The 8,908-nt window shown below is 45.3% G+C and overlaps 1 protein-coding gene across 3 annotated transcripts in view; it reads left to right on the top strand.

The window, feature by feature from the left end:
• The first annotated feature begins 976 nt into the window (after positions 1-976).
• Positions 977-8,908, top strand: part of ACSL4 (acyl-CoA synthetase long chain family member 4) — a 38,933-nt gene continuing 31,001 nt past the window's right edge. For all 3 annotated transcript variants that reach the window (XM_074915265.1, XM_074915263.1, XM_074915264.1), the window contains exon 1: positions 977-1,166. The gene's annotated coding sequence lies outside the window, so the exon portion shown is untranslated. The remainder of the gene's footprint in view (positions 1,167-8,908) is intronic.

Here is an 8,908-nt window from a genome sequence, read left to right as displayed (position 1 = left end):
TCTAGGAGCAAGCTCTTGTTATCAAGTAGAACTATGGCTTGTTTTGTAATTTTGCTTTTTTCACACTCTGTCCCACTCCATATGGAGTGGGGGAGGATTGTGCTGGACTTCTGCTCGGCATAGATGGAGCACGTCAAAGCACGTTTTCTCTTCCTTTACCCGTCATTAAGAAGTGGCTATGTGTCTTGTCAAAGTTAGTTATTTAGTGCTACTTCTCTTCTGAAGATGCCTCAGACTCCCAAACACGTAAAACCATCTGGCAAACTCATGCATGAATCATAAGAGATATTTGTGGCCTCTGGCTTTCTGAACGGCAGTGTAATCCCAGCTGCTCTCCCCAGTGCCGCGGATGAACCCCGTTTCTTGTGTTGCGGGTACGGACCATGGGGTCTCCGCCCCAGCCTGGCGGTCTCTGGGCTGTATCCGGAGATAAAACCGGCTCACAGACCTCCGTGCAGCCTAGTCCAGCCTGACAGACCCCGACTAGCGGCCTTACTGCTTCCAGGGGGAGCAGCTGACGGGAGCAGGGAGGCCGGCCGCGCTTAGGGAGGCTGGGGCCTGAAGCGGGTTTTGCCATGTGCCCATCGGCCTCACTGTCTGGGAAAGTAACAAATGGCCAGCGGAGCGGCGCGGGCCGGCAGCGGGGAGCGCCGTGCCGAACGCCCGCGGGCAGCCCGCCCTCCGCACGTCCCTGTCCCCCCGCCCGCTCCGGGCCGCCGGCCCCTGGGCTCAGGGGGCTCCGCGGTCCCCGGCCCGGCCCAGCCCCACGGCGAGGGGCAGCCGGGCCGGCCCCGCCGGACACCCGCGGACCCCGCGCCGGCCTCGCCCCGCCCCCGCCCCTTCCCCTTCCTCCGCGGCGGCGCGTCACGGCGGCGGCGGCGGGAGGATTGGCCGGCGGCACCGGCAGAGCGGGGCCTGCTCCGCCCCGCCGCTCCCCCCGCCCGGCTCGCCCTCCCTCTCCCTCCCTCTCCCCGCGCTCTCAGCCATTTTAGCGGCCGGTCCAGCCGCGGACCCCCGTTCTCCGCCGGCAGCGTCGGGACGAGGTGGCCCCGCGAGGAGAGTCCGCGCTCCGCGCAGCGTTAACGGCCCGGGGAGGGCGGCGACGGGAGCGGAGCGGAGGGACGGGGCGGGTGCCCCCGGTGCTCCCCGGCAGCATCTGGGACGAGGTGAGGGGCGGGAGGGTCTCCCGGCGCACGGGGGCGCGGGACGGCGGCTGCCGCCCGCCTGGGCGGAGGCAGCCGGGTCAGCTGAGGGAAGGAGCGGGGGTTACGCGAGGTCAGGTCCCTCCCGCCTGGCTGGGGCCGCGGGCGCGGCTCCCGCGGGGCGCCTGGGCCGGGGGGATGCGCACGGGCCCGGCACCCCCGGGCGGGGCGGGAGCGGCGCGGCGGCCCCGGGCCGGGCCCTGAGGAGCCGGCCGGGGAGCGCGGAGTGGGGGGGCTCGGGCCGGTTACCCGCGATGAGCCCCCGCGGGAGCGGCCGTTCCCTGCGCTAACGCCCTCCCCGCGCCGGGGCGCAGCCCGCTCCGCACCCGCGGAGCATCCCTCCGTCGCTCCCGCCCCGGGAGCTGCCGCGGCCCGTGGGGCAGTGCCGCCTCCCCCCGCGGCCGCCCGCCCTCTCCTCGGGGCCCGGCGCCGCTGCTCCTGGCCGGCAGCAGCATCCCCTGCTCCTGCCCGCTGACCGGCCGCGGGGGCGGCCGCTCCGCTCCGGGGGTGCCTTGGCAGCACCCCGGGGCCCCCCGCTCCTGCCCGCTCTCCGGGGCCCCCCGCGGGCTCCGGGGCCTGCCCAGCACAGCGACAGTGCCTCCTCCTCCCGCCGAGCCCCCCCGCCGCCTCCCGCTCGATGCAGAAAAGGAGGTTGGGCTCAGGATATGGGCTGATGCTGATGTAGCACACGCAGAAACCCAGGGAAGTCTGATTCATTGCTCAACGCTACGCGCAGGGCATATCTTTCTGTTTCCCGTCGTAAGAGCACCTGTTAAAGCACAGCAAGAAACTGGTTGAATGTTTCTTGTTTTCTTCTTCGACCTGTGCTTCTGAGACAAGGTTTGTTTTGTGGTGCTCTAATATATCCTTGTATGCTTTGTGGATTTTTGAAGCTTATTTGCAAAGCAAGTGTGTGTGCTGCATGTCTCCCCTGCCCCGGCAGGAGTGGGGATGCTCAGTGGGCCAGTACAGACCCCCCCTTACCTAGTGCTGCTGTTGCACCTAATGCTTCAATGAAATAATTGTAGCAACTTTTGAACTGCTTTGAACTATAACGCTTTTTTCTAACATAATTGTTTTTTGTTTTTTTATGGAAGTTATGGCGAAATTTGATGTAAAGATTGTTTCACGTAAAGTAAATGGTCAGCTGTTGTCCCTGACGGTTGTTAAAGATAATATCTGTGCTTACTTGGTTCCTCTTTTCATCTTGGAGTGTGGTAGCATAAAAATACAAATACAACATGCTTTTTCACTTACTATTACAGACAGACTTGCATTGATAGCCTTGCCAGTTTGAAGTGCAATAGTTGGCAAACAAAGCTACAAATAATAGGAATTAGAAGCATATGATTTTTTTTTTCCCTATTAAGTTCTACTTTATTGAATCTTTGGGATTTGTCATCTCATGCTAACTGCAATGATTAAAGACCTGGATTCTTTTTCCTTAAGAGGTGAAAATCTTGCATTTTTAACAAATAAGTCCCCAAACCAATCTTATCTCACAAACAAGATAGAATTCGCAATGTTTCGTTTCAGAAAGATCGTTTAGTTTGGGGTTTTTTATCTGCTCTTCATCCATGGATACAAGGTTTATGTTTTAATGCATTTCTACAGAGGTCTTAAATATTTCCATATAGTTATTTTGGAAAATGTTTTTTTTTTACTTACCTCTCATTTCTTTGTATTTGCCAGTCTTAAACTACAGAACTGTATAAACTTGAAACAGACAAGACACTTTCCCTCCCAGGAACCCACTGTGGTGAGGTTTTCATGTGTTAATTATTTGGGTATTTGCATCTCATGCAAACTTTACTCACATTCTACCTTTGACTATCTGTAACATACACTGCACAAGCAACAGTGTTGCCCGTTGTTTGCTGATTGAATAATCAAACGTTTATCAGCAGCTACAAATTTTCAGCATAATAAATTACCGGTGTTGAGTGGATGACACCACCTAACATGAGGATGACACCACCTAACATGAGGATTATGCTTCAGCCCTTTTATAAAACTAGAGAAACCACTCTTGAACAAATCACTAAGGCAAGGCATTAGATACAAGTATATTCCAAGTGCTATTAAGACATGTATCTAGTAAAATAGATGCAGCCTATTACACCGTTTTAAGTGAAGTTAATACCCAAATGAAATATTAAACAGTAGCCTGAGCCAAGCAAACATGCAAAAGCTATTGACGTTAATGATTAATAAATAGATAGGTAGTTAACATGACAAATGAATGATTGTTTATAAGAAAACTGTTCTGAGTAAGGAATTACTTAAACTAAAAATGAGTTGGAATTAATTATTAAGGAAAATCTTCATTGTATATGCAACTAAACATGTAGTCACTATGCTTCAGGACATCTATTTTTTCAGAAAAGACGGAAGCTTCGTGGAAGGAGGGACACAATTTCCTGAGAAACAAAATTCACAGTTTTGTTTCATTTGTTCATATATTGGGTTGTTATTTAGATGGTACAATGTCTTCCACCCTTTTTGGAGAAGACGCATCTCAAAAATTGGCCATGCTGTTTAATATTTCTGCATTCTACAGCAGCTAGAGGGTGACTGCTTTGGTGTTCCTCTTCATTTCAAAGTTACCTCCTCTTCTCCCTGTAACTGGGATTTTCTGTCACATTCCCGTTTGGAAGGTGCTTAGTGGAACAGACTAGCTGTATGGAAGGGTCCAAAGGAAAGCTTAAGAGAGTATTTCTCCTCTGCTAGCAGAGCTATGCTTTACAGTGGATAGGAATTATTAATACCGTGCTGTTGTTTTTCTTTTGTTTCCTTGCTTTTTTGGTTGGGAGTGAGGGAGGGAAATTAGGATTGCCTATGATCTGCTGACACTCTCGGTAACTGTTTCCTCAGAATCTTGAACCCTGTACATAGGCACATAAAAATGAAAACTGAACTCAGCACTGGTTATTTCTTCTATGGCTGCTCAGAGTAACCTGTGTCGCACTGAAAGTAAAACACATGCTGCAAGTGGTGTTACAGGTTTCTGTAATGATCTATGGTGGACACGAAGCCTGCCAGCGCCCAGGCCCTTTCTCACAGATCACTGTTTGTGGTCTGAGTGGTGGACAGGGAGAGCCTTGCCTTAACCCTGGATATGCTGGAGCTGTGAGAAGTTTTCACTTGTTTTATATGGACATGAACTCAAAGACACTGTATGGAAAGATACTTGTGCTTGCAGAGAGGAAGACTTCTGGCCAGTTGCCAGAATTGCTTGGGAGATGTGCTTTCAGTTTTCTTTTCTGCAGCAGGTACCTAGTATGATCTGCATTGAGCCGCTTGGCCCAGATCAACAAAAATAATTGGACAGAACTTAAATAAACTACAGCAGATCTGCTTTCCCTGCTCCACCACTTTTTTGGGTTATCAGTTCCTACCTAATACTCCATATAAAGTGTGCTTGTAATCAAGAGATGGCTTTAATCATGTGCCAGGTGTGCATAACATTATTTACCTGACCACGTGTGTGATACAGAGGTTAGGAATGAGTGGTGGGAGTGGAAATTCCTTATGCTGCTGCTGTTGTTGCCCTAGATAGGCAGCCTTTCTACTTACTGTTCAGGCTACCTTGCTGCTTTTGACCTGTACTGCCATAGCTCATAGTAGCTTTTGAGGCAGAACTAAACTTGGTGCTGGCTTGATCTTCTGCAGAGGTTAGATATGAGGAGCGTGTGTGAGCGAGTCATGTTGGTACAATTGGCTGGAGAATTATTTTACATTTTAAGATGATCCCAAATATAGTAGAAAACTCAGAAGGCACATTGAACCATTTCTCAGTAGGGAAATAAATAGCCCAAGCGGTCTTGGGAAATGGAGGAGCAGCACAAGTAAGGAAGGGTGATTGTGGGCATGGGGTTGGGAGGGGTGGGAAATGTTTCCCTTTCGTCAACATGTTGCCAGAATGTCAATTTGTGTAATGGATTATTTTTAAAGTTCGTGTATGTGAGGTTTTTTTATGATGGAAGTGAGGTTGAAGCTAATGCTACTGCATCAAAAAGTCAGCATGTGTTTTATTTGCTTTGCTTCTGGGTTAATAGCTATGTAATGTCTAGGATGTGAGGAACTGTTTCCCTCTTTCTTTCCTTTGGATAGAGTTAAGAGCTTGGACTTTCCATTGAAATCAAAGAGTAGTCAGTTAAGTGTTCTGTAAGGAATCCTAGATATTGAGAAAATATCTAGGTTTTTTTTCTGTATTTAAATATTTTGCATGTTTTTTTGTAGTACAGTTAATGCCAGATCAATGGATATTGTCCAGTTGGGAGTTCACTGCGCTTCAAGTTGAGATATCTTTATCTCCAAGGTAGAGATAATGTGATCCAGCAATTATCACAGATTTAAAGTGATCCAAGGTGAATCTTTGGTTATAATTTTAAATCTGAGCCTCTTAGATCTGTGATACTTGAATACCACTGTTGTTCAGTGAGGACAAAACTGATGAACTAGGATTTCTTTCAATGTATATTGATGTGACTAGAGTATGTTTCTGCTTCATCATTTGAGCATCTTTTTCTAAAAGCATACTTGTAACCTGCCTGTTAGACAATAGATTTATATTACTTTTCTAATTCTTATTATAAATTCATTGATCTGTTAATAGCAGATGTTAAGTCAGAGCAGAATACCTGTATGCACATCTGTTTTACTTTGTGTGATGACACTGCAACTCATCTTGTGAATTTTGCTCATCACTCTTGTTAGTGGGCAGGGGAAATGCCCATATTTACATGCACTGAAAATTGGGAATGTTTTATAGCATAGGTGGCAGTTATATTTTTAACTGATAAATATATTAATATTCTATCTAGGTTGAAAGCCAGTGAAATTAGAAACAAGTTGACATGACAAGGACAGACTTAAAATAGCACATTACATTCCAGTACTTCACTCTTAATACTTGTACTGATTAGAGAGACTTTAAAATTATTATTTCAATAACTTTAAAGTGGTATTCTGTTTTAAATCTCCTTACTATAGAAAATAAGATTGTGAGTAATACCAAGGCAGTTACAGAAATGCTTATGTTCAGAAGATTTTTTTAAAAAATTAAAATTTATAATAAATATATAATTTTTGAAAAAGATCTGTTAATTACATGTTTAGCCCACCCCATTGTGCTTTTTTTGTAGTATAAGCATGGCCAACATATAAACAATTTTTCTTAACATCTAGCTAATGGTTGTTTTGCAAAATTATTTGTTAGATCTGTACAGCAGATCTGTTTTTTTTCTTAGCTATTTTATGATACCATGCAACCTATTTTAAAGTGAAAATAGTACATTGTACTCTGATCCTTGTTGTAGTTAGCTAGATGCTTTACCTAACTGTAGTATTTTAAATTGAAATAGCAATTAATAAATGTGACTTGTATTCTAGGAGACACAACAGTAGATTCAAGTAACATGGAAGGATGGTTATGGCCTTTTTTTCTAAACCACTGTTCTACACATAGAAGATAGCAGATGTGCATTCTGCACCGCATCTTAACTGAGGTTTTCCTCTGTGCACTTACTCAGTTTCAACTGCAGTTAGATGTCTAGTTTATAAAACTGCTTGTGTCTTTGCTGTGTAACTTTAAAAAAGTAACTTGAGTAGTAATAGTCCCTTTAGCTAAGGTTCTTACTGAATATTGTTCTTCCATGGCAGTCCACAAGCAGGTCATGTGTGCAAGGCTGACTCTTGATGACCAGTAACTCCCATTTGCGCACCAGTGTGTGGTTTGACATTTCTTGGGCTACTGTGGTTGGGGTTATCAGAGACTAAGCACCAGGGTCAAACACCTCAATTTCCGTGCTGAAAATGTTCACCCTTACACAATGCAACTCAAAGCAAATGTCAGCATGCAAGAGCTGGTGCTTATTTCTTAACAGATTTCCTCCCATTCCCTGATAGATGTTTTTAGACATGCCTTTGCCTGTCAGACCCTTTGCACTTCTGTAACTTTACATCCCTTATACACCATCTACTTGGCTCCATTGTCAGAAATGGAGAGTAGCCCATAAAATAATTGAATAACTGTCTTCCGTGGTGAGTTGACCCTTAAGCCTTTTTTTTAGAGCCTTGTTTGCACAGACACTGCTCATAGCAGTAGGAAAATATTAGCAGAGAGGAACTGAATAAATTATATTATGTGATACTGCAAAGAGAAATTCTGCTCAGTGTTGGTAGTTGTAAGCGTGGGTGTTTTTGTGTTTCCCAATTCGGTTTCTTGGAAGAGAAATATAAAACAAATAAATGGTTTCTGCAGAGCACGTGTGTGCCCTAAGGCTCTTCTTTCATGGCTGCCAGAAAAATCTTTGTTAGGTATCACAGTAAGAACAGACTCAACACCTGTGTTTGGCTTTAACCAGTCTGCTAGTGCAAGTGAGTTTTTCTTACTGTCCCTCCGTTGCACACGTGCTCTGAAGGATGGAAACCCTGCCATACTGATCAGTCTGAGAGCTTTTCCTGTCATCATTTTCGAACTTGCTGGTTTCTTGCTGTGGAACCCAGAGGCCCCCAGCTAGAGCTGGAGGGGCTGATTGCAGAGTGCAGGCAGCTCCTAGCAGGAACCTGCCCTAGGCACTGGAGAGAGCGAGCCCACTGTTCTTCACCTCCTCATATCTCTACCCCCTACAGTATCAAGTCCTCGAATTCCTGCCCTTGAATTTTTATATATTACACACTCTGCTGTAACATATGAACTATGCTCCTTGGTTCAGGATAGCATGTGCTAATGAGCCTGAAACAAAAGCCTATCTCTTACTGATGTCTTAAAGAGAAAGCTAAAGGTATGCTGTGTTTCTGGAACTGCACGACCGAGTTGCTCATTCTACATCTGTCTTGCTTGGGTCAATAGCAAGCTTCATATACAACAGTATAAAATAAGAACTCTCCCAAAATAAAAATAAATTAATTTTTGTTCATGTAATGATTGCTCATCTGGCTACAAATCTGATTTAATATTCTAAATAGGTTACTATTTTTAAAATTGTCATGTGTGTTTCTGTATATTAGGAGCTACCTGTACAACTTGGCCCAATACATTTAGTCTGCCTAAAGTAGATGACAAATATAATACTGTGACTCATTCTCAACAAATATTTTGTCTTGGAATCTAGAGGAGTTGAGCAGCCTATGAAATGTCACTACTTCAGATATGCTAGTTAAGTTTGAGGAGCTGGCAACTGCATATCACTGGATGCTGAATGTTGCCTCATAGCAAAACCCCAAAAATTTATGAATGAGGGCATTCATTTCATGTCAACTCTAGTCAGCTGCTGTTTCCTGGACCAGAAAGCCACTTTGGATTAGGACAATTACTAACTCCTGATCTAAAATAAATAAATTATGCATATTAAAGTATTTTGGAATATATATAATTAATCTGTAATAAAATGTTAATTAAAAATTTCAGTGTTTGGGAATGTGGTTTTGTTTTTTACTTTCAATAAAGATAAAAGTAGGTGGTTATCACACTACAGCTTGTGGTTCCTCTTTTTTTTTTTTCCCTCCCTCCCTCTAATACTTCACTTCCATGAACACAGTAAGCTTGTAAAAGCTGCAGCCAGTGCTCGCTCACTCTGGCCTCTGGCAGATGAGGGACAGCAGAAAACAGTTGAAGGCTCCTTCTTCCAGCAGTAGCTCTGTTTTGTGCTTGTTTAAAGTTCTAACAAAGCTACAGAGTAAAGGTGCAAGTAATTTCATGT

The sequence above is a fragment of the Athene noctua genome, chromosome 11 (assembly GCF_965140245.1).
Source record: "Athene noctua chromosome 11, bAthNoc1.hap1.1, whole genome shotgun sequence".
NCBI classification, from domain to species: Eukaryota; Metazoa; Chordata; class Aves; order Strigiformes; family Strigidae; genus Athene; species Athene noctua.
The sequence above is the reverse complement of the archived record's forward strand: the minus strand, read 5'-3'. Positions and strand labels throughout refer to the sequence as shown.